The sequence below is a fragment of the Lathamus discolor genome, chromosome Z, assembly GCF_037157495.1.
Source record: "Lathamus discolor isolate bLatDis1 chromosome Z, bLatDis1.hap1, whole genome shotgun sequence".
NCBI lineage: Eukaryota > Metazoa > Chordata > Aves > Psittaciformes > Psittacidae > Lathamus > Lathamus discolor.
The window spans coordinates 31,670,046-31,683,905 of NC_088909.1; the positions used below are offsets into that span (position 1 = coordinate 31,670,046).

The following is a 13,860-nucleotide window of genomic DNA, read 5'->3' on the forward strand; positions in this document are numbered from 1 at the left end:
CAATCACATTTCTAAACTTGAAACCTCCCTTTTAAACCTGCTTTTGCTCTGGGTGAGATGCTATGCTTGTTTACTCCTTGTGGACCTGAAGCCGAAAGACAGAGCACATTCTTGTTCATGCATTGCTGGTAAATACTGCATATTTCTGTGCTGAAAAGGTTTATCTGGCTACTGCTGTCATGACTATTGAGGGCTTCTGGCAGGAGGACAAGTAGGGGTCTGCTTTGGAAGGGGATCTCATGCAGGTAGGCAGTGGCTGACAAAGGTAGGAGGAAAGGATGGTGCATCTCTTAATACAAAAATCTGTTTGTTCCCTCTAGCCTCTGTTAGAGGTGATGGTGCTCAGAGGCTCCTTCAGCAGAGGTATTGCCATATGTCCGTTCTGTTTGCAGCACATATGTTTGCACAGCAAACTGGACAGAGAACAGGTCTTGTACAACTTCTATTAAGAGTGTGGTGGAGAGTTGTCTGGAAAGCAACTTAGCTTGCTTAGGTTGGTATAACTGGCTTTGGTGCCAGCAGTGTTAATGCTACATTCACAATTACGACAGGATGACTTGCAGGTTAAGGCAGAAGAAGAAAAAGTTGCGTTATAATCCTCTCACTGCACATTCATATTGTGGCATGTCCTGATTTTAGCTATGCTGATTTGTTTTGGAGGCAACAGAATTAGTCAGTCATTTACAGTTATGGTAAGATAGCTGGAATTAATTTTGTAACCCTCTCATTAAAGACTGTGATGTCCTTGTTTGGACTTTTGTACAAGAAAGATGAGAGTAGGTTATAGGTGAAGAAAGGTGTCTGGCTTGGCTTGGTCTTGAATGTTCCTGCATTACAGGAGAAAAGTGCTTCCCCCACAAACTACTAGTGGTAAAAAGCCACTAGCTCGTTTATATGGACTGGGGAGTTACATAGAGTAGGATGAGAAGGCAGCTGAGTTAAACACATAGCACGGATGAGGTGATTTCCCAGCATAGTCAGCACTGGTTTTCTGCTCTTTGTTGTACCAGAAGAAAACTGTGACCCTCTGCCTCAACAACAGCAAAACAAAAGCAGTGAGGATCTGTTGTTGCAATGCACCTTGGAAACTGCTCCACAGGCACTACTCAAACTTTGATTAATCTTCAGATGGTACAAATCCTTCACCTTACACATAAGAGTTCTTTGGAGAAGAACATCAAGTACTACAGCTTGACTACAAACCTGGTAAATGCTCTGTAGGTGCGAAAGATTAAACCAGCTCATACGGCCTCTTCACAGACAATGGATATTTAAGAAAATAAAGGTAGAAAAATAAGTAATCAACATATAAAGAAAATTACATCCTTTTACTTCAGCTGCATTGAATAACATCTTTCTTGCAAAGAACAAGTCAAGCGTAACAGATGAATATAACAAGAGATGAAATCTTTTTACTTTTAGAGTTACCAGATTTGGGGCTGGAAATCATAGAGAGTTGAAAAATGTGCATCCCATGGTACTATTCTTACAAATGCTCTCCTCAGACTAGAAAGCACTTTTAAAGCATTGAACAAAACAAACAAAAAATAACCAATCCAGAAATCAAGCAACACAAAGCGACATTTTATTTTAAATCTTGGGGCTGTAATTCTATCTTATCTATCTTATTAAAAAAATAGTGTTGCAAGATTATTTAAATTCTTAATACAAGTATTGTAAAATTAGAATATAATTTGATTTTCTGTACTCCAGGCTATAATTTGATGTTCCATATTCTAGAAAATATTTTAAAATTACCTTTTATCTGAATAGAAAGATTAAGCCAGTGCTGGAGAAATGCAGTAAGTAATAAATGAAGGGATTAAAAATAGATGCTTTCATTGATGTCAATTTTTGGGTGGCATCCCAGAATTATGTGACATAAATTGGCAGTCTTTACAGCCAATACTGGTACTATGAGATAGGAAAAGTTTATAGCAGTGATATTCCAAGGAAAGATCTGCAGAGGGATGTGACTCTAATTCATCATTACTTGTTAAAAAAAAAAAAAAAAAAAGTGTATTTTTGTTTTGTCTTGGGTTGCATAAGAAGAGGAGAAACCCCTCTACCAAGAGGTGTCACAGTCCTGTACCTGGCTGCCCTCTGGACGCAGTGAGCAAGCTGTAGTTTAAAACAGTGTATAGCTGTTCCCATCATGCCTGCATCAATATCACCATCACTTCAAGGTGAGATCTGTGGCTGATTCTTCCCGTCTTGCTGCCTATATCTAATTATCTAAGCAGGCTTTTCTCCCTCAGTACTAGAACTCAGTAGGCATCAGATGTGCACAAGAAAAAAAGGGGCGTAAGGCATTGTCTAATAAGAATGGGTACAGCCAGTATAGCAACACATGGCATCGTGTGAGCTGGGAAATAAAATGTAAACTAAATTTAACCCTCAAAAATTCCATGTATGACTATTTTTGGCTTTATTTCTCAATTGATTTTAACCATTGGCCAATTATGCTTATTTGGGTTACTGGGATGATGAGGATTAGGGGCAGCAGGAAAAAAAATAGTAATGCCTACACTTGCAGTACTTTTTTATCCATCTAATTTAAAGAACTTGTCAACCATACATATATTTTTCACCCTCTTTACAGATGGTACTATTAAAGAGTTGTAACTGCTGTGCTCAAGTCATCTTGATTCCATTTATGTAGCAATATTGATTTTTCTCCAGTTGAGGACCTGCCAGTAGTATTTAAAGGTTGGGTGGAAAATGTAATTTGAGAAGTTGCATGGGGGAAATATGGACATGATGTAAACACAGAGTACGGTAGTGAGTCTGATCAGCTCTGCGAAACATGAGCTAGGAGCAAAGGCAGAAGGAAACAAGAATTAACTTATATTAATGAAGAGCTGATGGAGAAGAAGCTGATAATAACATATAAATGTGCCCAAAAGCTTGGAGGAAAAAAAAAGGAGGAATAAACACTCAATTTTTTTTATGGTCTGCTGTGAATTAGAATAGACTTGTGAGTTCACATTACAAATACAACTGAGGTTAAACATCAGAAAAACCTAATGGTCAGTGAGGAAGGTTCAACACTAAAACCTGAGGGGTTTTTTTTGTTTTGTCTTGGGAAGTGCTGAAATACCAACCATGAGTAATTTTTAAGAGTAAACTAGAAAAACTGGTATCAAGAGAGATACAGATGAGTTAGCTCTGCCTTTAGCCAGCACTATGGATCTGAGTGTATCCTTATGGGACTAATTTTTAAAACTCATGAAGAATACCTTCTGTAAATAAATCAATCAACATCGGTTTCAGGAATCCAACATGTTTTTGACAATTCAGATATTATATGTGAAGTTCTAGAGAAACTGATTCAGTAAATGAAGCCAAAGTCCTGATGACTTTGAAATTTATCCTCTACTAATTATATAATGTAATTTTACCCTTGTATCATGGTGGTGCTTTGAAACCCTTTCAGGACTTGCCCTTGTAATTTGCAGTGTCATCCGAATCCATCCACAAAAATGCAATCTGTATTCATATTCAGCTGTACAGAGTATAAAACCCATTGACAATTTTAAAAAATGGATGCGAAAAATATCAAAAGCAAAAAGAGTCCTTTCTATAGCTCAGCCCATCGTGGTCTGGGCTGCCCTGCAGTTTAGGCATTATCAATTTAGAGAATGAGATGTTGGGGCTGTGGTTAACTGTAGTATAGAGTTACCACAAGAGGACTGCTTTTTGCTCCATAGTTGCCTAGCACAAGATGCTGGTGGAACTGCTGAAGGACATGCAGCCACCTTTAGACAGAAAACCAGAAAGACTATGTGCTTTCCATGATAACCTCTTTATTCTGGGAGACATTGCAGTTGACTGAAACAAACATACTCCAAGCACAGAAACATCGTTGTGGCTTTTTTAAAGTAAGATGGAAAGAGGATATTTTGTCCTACCCCTCTCTGATCCTTCAAGTATGGCAGTCAAGTCTGATTCTAGAATCACAACCAAATGAGTATCTAGTGGCACCATACTTCTGTTTTTCTGAGAAATGGTGTATCTATAACATTAAAAACTGTCGTGGTTTAAACCAATCCACACAGGTCGTCCACTCACCGCCCCCCCCCCCCCCGACCCTCCCCACTCCTGGAGGGATGGGGAGGAGAATCAGGAGAATGTAACTCCCACAAGTTGAGATAAGAACAGCCCAGTAACTAAGGTATAACACAAATCACTGCTGCTACCGCCAATGATAATATTGATAAGAGAAAATAACAAGAGAATACGATACCACCGCCAAACGAGTTCGACCCCCCCGAAGAGAGAGAGCCTGCCCCTTCCGGGTAACTCCCAGTTACCTCTCCGGGCATGACGTGCTGTGGTATGGAATACCTCTTTGGTCAGGTGTCCCGTCTCTGCTTCCTCCCGGCCTCCCCTCATCCCCAGCAGAGCATGAGGCTCACAGAGTCCTTGGCCAGAATAAACATTACTTAGCAACAATTAAAAACAATCGGTGTTATCAGCTCTCTGCCCAGGCTGGAAGTCAAAACACAGAGCTTGCACCAGTTACTAAGAAGGAGCAAAATGGCTCCTGGTAAACCCAGGACAAAAACCCAGTCCATTTTGCATGGTGGTGGAGCCCATGAAGCAACCTGACCTGCTGGTGAAAAGCAGCTCCCCTTCCTAACCTACTGAGCATTCTTTCCATGTGTAGGAGTGCTGGCAGGAACCTCTGTCCTCCCACTGTGCAGACATTATGTTTCTCCCACATCAAGTGATTGTTTTAGTACCATAGGGGCACAGTGCAGAGGCTTGAGAAGTTCATCTTGTCATCTTTAGTGCAGCGTCTGAGGAAAGGCTGCTTTTATCATAGAATCGTAACATAGAACCACCAAATGGTTTAGGTTGGAAGGCACCTTAAAGACCATCTAATTCCAACCCCCTGCCAACCCCACCAGGCTACTCCAAGCCCCATCCAACCTGGCCTTGAACACTGCCAGGGATGGGACAGCCACAGCTTCTCTGGGCACCCTATGCCAGGGCCTCAACACCCTCAGAGGGAAGAACTTCTGCCTAAGAGCTCATGTCAATCTCCTCTTTGTCAGGTTAAAGCCATTCCTGACTGTTCTATCCCTTCATGCCCTTGTAAAAAGTCCTCCTCCAGCTTTCTTGTAGGCCCCCTTTCTGTATTTGTAGAAGAGTTCCCTCATTCTTCCCCCTCCCCAGGCACTTCTCACTAAAGATCCATTATTAATTCTATAGAAAGGGTTATTCATGCCCAAGTGACATCAATCATCCAGTGTGCACAATGCCTGACTGTAAATTATGACATTATCTATGAACAGGAGAATTATGATAATAACAACTTTGATAATAAAGCTCAAAGCACAACACCAGTAAGCTGAGAGCCTCCACTAGACCTGTCGGATTTGTTTCCATCATGAAAGGATGGCTTATTCCCCCCTTTCCATCTTGACACCCATACATCACTGGTTCTGTCAGGAGTTTCTGTAGGGCCAGCTGATGTAGCTGAGAGATGGCTTTTGGATGAGAGTCTGGGGCAGGAGTTGCTGGGGTGCAGGAGCTGCAAGTATCCTCCTGCATATGGGCGCCCCAGCAAGTGATCCTGGTGTTGCCATTTGTAAGTCACAACCAGAGGTAAACCACCGTCGCTGAGATGAAAGGCCCCTTTCCTCTGATCTCTCTACTATAAAATTACTTTCAGTGCCACACTGCATTTTATATCAATACCTATTTTATTTTTCAAAATTGAAAAAGATATAAGCACATTGTTTGGTGCATTCCTGTTGCTGGGAGTAGCCTAGCAACTCCTGATGCAGCGCACAGCTACACACTACCCTGCTGCACATTCATCCTCACAGCAATTCACTTGCAGATGATTTAGCTAAACTCATGGTTCTCATCTCCCTTGAATTTCAGCAGTGATAAGGCTCCTTCCCCTCCTTTCCCACACCCTCGCCATGTCCCCATCCTTAACATGTCCATGGGAAAAAACAGAAAAACCCAAAGAAATGTGGTCACTAAGATTTTTTCTCTTTTTTCTTTTGGGCTTCCCTAGTTGTCCAGGGGCTTCCAAGTGTTTACCAGAGCTGAACAGTTGAAGCTATTTGCATGGGATTTGCAGCCTGCAAACTGATAATGACTGGAATCATGAGAATGTATTCAGAAGCGCATTTCCACATCATGCAAAGTTTGCAAGTTCTAAATGTACCCATGGAATGAAGTTTTCTGTGAAAGCCTTTAATGCAGCAATTGCTGTCAAGGGTAGAACCACAGTGGTGCAAGCCCAGGCCACCCCACAGCAGAGAGGGCAGCCTCTCCTCTGTGCTCCTGGCAAAGCCAATCCCTTCTGCAGGGCATGTAATACCAGGACAGGGGGACCACCAGCAGCTCAGGGAGGGCTGTTGAGGCAGGCAGCTGGAAATGAGATGTGGAACCCCGCCAGGGATCAGCTCTACCACTTGTCTTCCATGACTCATCAAGAATCAGGGTATCCTTCAGTTTTCCCACTGCTGAGACCTTTTCTCAGGGGGTACGAGGCATCCCACAAGTCCCCTGCCTTGCCTGACACTATTTGGGTGTCATTTTGGTGTCTTCAACACTCTGGGAGCTGGTGTATGGGTGTCCAGGGCTGTGCCCATGCATAAATCCCTGAGAAGGGGGCTGTGTATATCCCAGGGCTCTTCTGATGGCACAAGGTACTTTGACATTCCTCTAGCTCTATGGCTATCCAGGCAGGGATGAAAGAAGCCTCACAGATGCTTTAAAGTAAAACATCTAACAAACCAGAACATTGTGGTGCTGTCAATGTTACTGGCAAGGCTACTTTGATAGGAGCACAGAGTGCTGGGGAAGATCTGGTAGCTCCATGTTATCCAAGGAGTATCCAGCAGTATAAGCTAAGACAAATTTATGAAGCATATGAAGCATCATGAATCGTGGAATCACAGAATAGTTTGGGATGGAAGGGACCTTCACAGGTATCTAGTCTAACCACCCACAGTGAGACAGGACATCTTCAACTAGACGAGGGTCAGGAAGCAAGTAGTTCTAAGGTTAATCAGATCCCTGATGAATGCAGGGCTGGGCTCTCCATTGTTCTGCAAGTGCACAGCTCTGTCATCACCATCACAGTTTAGTCTGCTCTTGCCCTTAAAAACTGATAAAATGATAAAGTGATCCTGCCAAAAGGGATGGCTAAAGTATTTTATGTTATTTTCATATTTAACAAAGCATAGCATGTGGCTTGCTCTTTCTTGCTTCTTTTAATTCATAGCATTGCGGGATGTTTTTAGCTGCATTTGGCCTCATTTATTAATTATAAAGTAAAATCAAGTATTTTCCTCAAGTTTGTTTGCTTTTTAATTTTTTTTTTATTATTACTATTATTATTTCATTTTTCCAGGAAAAACTGACAAAAACAAACCACAGGAAACGAAAAACAAACAACCCTCAAATAAAAAGGCCACCACACTCTGGTCATCAATGTGAAACATCAGAAGTTTCAGTGAATTCCTCCAGCACTTTTGAGCTGGAAATAATCCTTTGAGTATTTCATTGTACTAGAAAAGAAATTTGTTTTTATTCAAGAAGAGAGCATTTCATTGTTGATATGTCTTTCTAAATGTTAATATTCTAAAGAAAAGAAAATATTTTCCTCTCTGGTGACGTTTGTTGCCAATGCCATTCTGCCAATGCCATTCCCACAGGTGGGAATCTCTTTTCAGGTTCACAGCAGCATTGTGATATTATATTCACTTCTTAGCCATCCAGAATTAATCTACGTCTACAAGTATAACAGCTGACTCAGATTATTTACTTTGTTCTAACAGCATGAAAAGGACCTTAAATTGTTAACAAGTAAATTATATTTGCATCCTTTTTACAAAGGCATAGCTGGGTAAGACTTCATTTGAAAGAACCAGTACAAATAGCTCTTCCCGCCCCCCCCCCCCCCCCCCATGTCATGCTCACTATTCAAAATAACAAGTTTTACACATTTTTGTTTAAAAGCTTGTGCACATTCGGATAATAAAAGTTCAGAAAATAAGCATCTCCCAGCTTGATTTCTCAATGGCTGTGATTTGAGCTGAATAACAAATGACCCATTTCAGTAAGCCTGCTGCCACTGACCAACTGACAAGACGGTAAATATTATTGCTAATGCAGCATGCTACGGTGATAGTAGGAGGGTAGCAACACTGAAAAGCATGAGTACAATGTACAGTCTGTCTGGTAAATGGCCTAGGGGTAATCTTAGTCCTGAAATCAACTGTGTTAAAAAAAAAAAAAAAAAAAAAAGAAAAGGAAGGAAAAAAATAAAAAGGAGAACATGTTTGGCTTTGCAAGACCCTAGGTGTTGTAGGAGGCTGTGTTGAACTTTTCAGACAAGCATGATAAGAAAAGAAGCGCTTAGGTTTCTATATGAAAGTACTACAGAAGTACAAATGGGAGTACTGCACTGACCTCCTTCTCCCAGGCAGCTTCTGATGGGGAGAGGATTTCTATCCCTCAAGACAAATCACTTCCAACACTTGCAGAAAACATACAACTTCTTTTCTCTCTTTCCACTGAATACCTCTTTCCCTGAGGTTTGTAAAAGGCTTTGTAAGTGACTCTCCAGCACCTTATTTCTCTTTCACCATTATTTTAAGAGAAGGGGAAATCATTGTTTGAAAAGATAAATTCCAAAGCAAGGTCTGATTTTCTTTTCACTTTTTGTTTGACCACTCAGCAAAATACAATGAAAACAATCTTAGGGAGAGAAGCTGTTGGGACTGATTTTCAAAACTTGTGGTAGGAAAAGACTGCTGAGTGCAGGACAGGTAGGAATATATTTTTTCAACCTACTAATGTGTTTCTGTGCCTCCAAATTTGGGTACCGAGCTCTCTGAGTCTGGGTAATGAGCCATTACAGGGCTGACACTGGTTACACTACTTACCATGATTTTGACAGTAAAAAGCAAGATGCAAGGACTTTCTCCTCCTAAGTGAGTGCTTTTCCTCCTGCTAGATTCAGATACTAGTCATGGTGATACACTTATTCAAAACCTTCAGTCTCAGTAACTGCAGATTGTTGTACATGGGCATGAAACCTCTACCTTTAAGAAAGCCATACCCAGCTCAGCAGCAAGAGTGGCAGTGATCCCCTTAATCACTGCTATGTCCTCATTCCCATGTCAAACCCAAGGTTTCCCTCTTGGTTCCAACACAGAAGGCTCAAGCAATGCCCACCACCCAGTCACCCCTGTCCCATCGCAGCTTTGCTCTGCTGGGACAGTGCAGGCACAAGACCTGTCTATCACAGAATCATAGAAGGGTGTCCTGGGTTCAGCTTTAATAGCAATTTTCCTTCCTAGTAGTCAGTGCAGTGCTGTGTTTTGGCTTTAGTTTGAGAACAATGCTGATAACAGACCGATGTTTTGGTTGTTGCTCAGTAAAGTGTGCCGCTGTCAAGGACTGTCCAGTTTCATGCTCTGCCAGTGAGAAGGGGCACGGGAAGCAGGGAGGAAGCAGAGACAGGACACCTGACCCAAACTAGCCAAAGACGTATTCCATATCACAGCACACCACGCTCAGTATATAAACTAGGGGGCATTGACCAGAAGGGCCAGATTGCTGCGGAAGGACAGGCTGGGCATATATCAGAGGGTGGTGAGCAATTGTTTTGTGTATCACGTGTGTTTTCTGAGCTTTCATTTCTTCTCTTGTTGTTTCCTATTGTTATTGTTGCTATTCTTTCTATAACCACTGTATTTTACTTTATTTTACTTGTTAAACTGTTCTTATATTAACCTATAGGTTTTACATTCTTTAGATTCTTTTCCTTATCCCACCTGGTGCTGTTACCGGCTGGGCTTAAACAACAGTGAGGCACGGAGGGTTGAGACAATGACAGATCTGACCATAGTGTGTCAAAACAAATTTATTATAAACCTCCACTGTTTTGAATGGTCATGGGTCACAATGTTGATTCTTTTGCTCTCAGAGTTGCTGTGCTTGGTCTCAGAGTGGCCTTATGCCATATCTTGATTTCAGTATGCATTCTCTCTTTTGGTATTTATCACCCTTGGGGCCTGGGCTAAAGTTCTCATTTTATTGTACTTTATAGTGGTGGCTTGTGACACAATGGACTTGCTGGTCATGAAACTGATCTGGTCTATGTTCTCAGCATTGCCATAACCTCTATACATAGGGAGCCATCTAATGGGAGCTATTAATAATCATATCTCTTGCTTTTTCTCCTTGGAGAGCCAACCAATGGAGGAGATATTTCCCCATCTCTCCCCCACCAGGCTATTTACAGCACCATTTGACAATTCTGAAAATTTTTGATACTCTTTGAATGCTGAAACCAGCCTGGACCTATTGCTAGGAGGTGGTATGTTGTTGAATATACCGTCCTTTGGTTTAAACAGCTACATGTGTCTACTCTAACCCACAGGAGAAGCACTGCAGCTTGAAGGGGAAAAAGAGGGACACAAACTCCATTGACAAGGAGTTTGGCTACTTCAATCCCTGTAACACGAGCTACAGCTGTTCACGTCCCAGTAGCAAGAACTATGGCTACTCAAACCCCAGTGACAAACACTGGAGTCACTTCAGTCTCTGCAACAAGCACTGTGGCTACTCAAACTCCAGCGACCAGGACTGTATCTACTCAAGCTCCGGAAATAGGCATCCAAGTTATTTTGGTGTCCAGAACAAGAACTACAGCCACTCAAACTCCAGCTCAGGTAAGGTGGATATTCAAACTTTGGTGACAAGCACTGCAGATGTTTCAATTCCTGTGACCAGTACTGCAACTACTCAATAAGTCTCTAGGTTGGAAGAGACCTTAAAGCTCATCCAGTTCCAACCCCCTGCCTGGGCAGGGACACCTTCCACTAGACCACATTGCTCCAAGCCCCTTCCAACCTGTCCTTGAACACTGCCAGGGATGGGTCAGCCGTAGCTTCTCTGGGCAAGCTGTATCCTGTATATATCCTGTATATATCCTCTCTGTATGTTTTACAAGTTTTGAAACTTGTACCCAATCTGACAGCATAAAATGGTTGTGGGAGGAGGAAAACACGAGCTGTCTTTGAGTGGAAAGAAAGAATATCTTTGGATTTTAACAAATCCAGTATTTTTGCCTACAAAAGCACTAGGTGGTATGCTACATGGAGAATAACATACAATTCAGTTTCCTGTTTTGAACCACTCTGCTGACCAGCAAAAAAAAGTCTTGAAAACTTCAAAGACATTCAATACGCCTGCAAAATTTCGTTAATATCTTCTAACTGAGTTTGAAACTAGGCCAAAATATAAAGACAAATTAACATGCTAATCTGTACCCATGTGTTTACTGAAAATTTGATACCTATGAAGTTTTGCAGGTGGATGGGTTAGAGCAGCTTCTGACAGGTGAATCTTGGGCATTAAAATAATGGGTCTGCTACTTGGCAAATCATACTTGTAGTTTTGTTATCTTTAACACCATTTTACAATATGAAGCAGAATTGATCGAGTTCCAGACTTTACAACAAACTCATAGCAGAATACTGCTATTCGTTGTAGCTCATGCTGACATACGGGTCTGAAGGAACACTAAGAAAAAGCATAATTTTAAAAACTCTGGTGTAACTAAAATAGAATTTTCTCCTCTTGAAGGAGAAAACATAATGAATAAAAGAAAAATTGATCTAGCTGTTCATATCAGTTCCAAGTTGACTAATGCAGTCACTCTGAAACACATATGACCCTCTCATGCTTTCTGTGTATGCTTTAGAAGGATATATAATGGAAAATTAGATGCAGTGAAGATATAAAAAATGGTAGTTAGTGGTGAATTATACAATAACAGCTGTGACACTATTTCAGTTAATTATGTCATTATACTACCTTTTTAGAATGCGATGCTTAGTTATTCTGTACATCTTCCCCTAAGAAATACAAACCATTTCTTTACCTGCCAGTGTATATCTTCTGAATTATCTTCGCACAATCTGTAAGAAAGATGAGTATAAACCCCCTGTTGAGATTTCTGGATTATTTCATACCATTTAAAATTAATTCCCTTTGCATTTTCTTTTCTCTTTTCTTTAGATCATGACCTATTCATCCTTGCTGTCTCCTGGCAATGATGACAACTGTTTCCAAGATTAAAGAGAAGCATGGCAACAAATATGAGTAAGGTTCACAGGTATAACAACAATACAGGATCACGGCACACATGCCTTTGCCTTGGTGTAGGCTCTGGATGGCATCTATTTCACATGCAGCTGACCTCTGTACAATCCAAACAACGCTAAATGGGATTCCTGTTTATTACTTGGAAACACTTAAATAAGACATGGGACACACAGTGTTGCAGAGCAGCAGCCTTCCTCAATAATAGTCTTAAGATTTCATAGTGAGGATGCAGGATCCCAGCCCGCAAGCACTGAGATGTGAGAGATTCTATTAAAAAATACTCTTACTTACATGGGATAATTATATCAAGTTTTAACACCCAGTTTTCTAGGAAGTGATCCCAAACCATCTCTTTCCTTTTTACTGTCCTCCTCAGTTTCTTTTCTTTCCTACTCACCTGTCTTTACCTGCTTCTACAATTCCTAAAACGAAGCATCATTTTAATAATTTAACATTATTAATATTTTACACTTTATGCTTGAAGTGTATCTTCTGTCATATATGTTTTCTGAATGCTCTTCTTTTTTCTTTTCTTGCAATGGTTTCTCATGGTCTTGTATTTCCCTACGTGCACCTGTATTGACTCCTATATCACCCAGTTTCTCTCAAGTTCTTTCTTTTGCTCTCTGTGGTTTTCAGTCTCTCAGAGAGGCAGTTGTACCACCTTCCCAACTCTGTTTTCTCCTGTTTTTTTAAACCATCTTCTCTTTCTCCTCATCTACAATCCCTATTTTCTTCCTTATCTGTACAACTTTCTGCTTTCTAAATTCTTCACATTCCTTTTCTTCTGACATTCACCACCTTGAGACAAAGCTGTAGTTGAGAAATGAAGGTATCTGAAAATATCTGCAAACAACATTTTATTCAGCTTTCTGGAGGAGCCAGCTTCTCAGGGAGGTCATTATTTGTGGTGTACCCTTCATATTAGTACTAGGACTAACTACAGGTGTTATGCACAAAATCTCTATTTTCACTGCACAAATGAAGCTCAGTCCTTTGCATAATTGTCTTTTGTTTTTTTTTCTTTGTAAGATTACTAAAGATTTATGTTTTGTAAGAAGCCATTATTTAAATGTTAGTTGTCTGAATACATCTTTCCTGTCCAGTGACATTGCCTGCTTCCTTTCTGCAGATGGAACAGAGAAGCCAAGTTTTTACATGTGTGTTTTGGTCTACAAACCACTCATCTTGACAAGCTGAGCAGTACTGGGAGAGTTAGTGCAGCATCTTCTCCCCTCCCCTCCTTTCCCCCCCCATATCTATGCCACCTTACATGTGCTTAGATGAAGCTTTCCAAGGCAGTAATGCTGCCACTCTTTGCTTTTCTTGCATTTCCCAAGCCCATCCTCTTCACAGCTTTGCTTCAGCCGTCATTTTATCCACTTTATTTTGAGAAATAAAACATGCAGCTGCAGAACTCTGCTTTTTGAACTGTCCTTTGTACCGGGGAATTTGTACTGGGGAAAGGCATGCTCCTCTATTACACAGAATTCACATTAAGATCAATAACTTAAAAGAGTAAATTACACTAATATGAGCCTTGCCATTGAAGCAACTGCCAATTTCCTTAGATTTTTTCACTCTGCACACTTAACAAAGCAGTACATAGTTTTTACATTTTGGGAAAAGTTTACTTACTCCAGAGGGATGGGCATACAGAAATATGCATTACTATAATACATATTGTAGATATCAGATTTTGCAATAGTT

General features: G+C 40.8%; 1 long non-coding RNA gene across 1 annotated transcript; it reads left to right on the plus strand.

Annotated features, from left to right (window-relative positions):
* Positions 1-9,471: 9,471 nt before the first annotated feature.
* On the plus strand, positions 9,472-13,552 carry LOC136005346 (uncharacterized). Its single transcript, XR_010608762.1, has 4 exons — positions 9,472-9,630; positions 10,421-10,712; positions 12,064-12,160; positions 13,283-13,552. It is a non-coding gene; the product is annotated as an uncharacterized LOC136005346 (long non-coding RNA).
* The last annotated feature ends 308 nt before the right edge of the window (positions 13,553-13,860 follow it).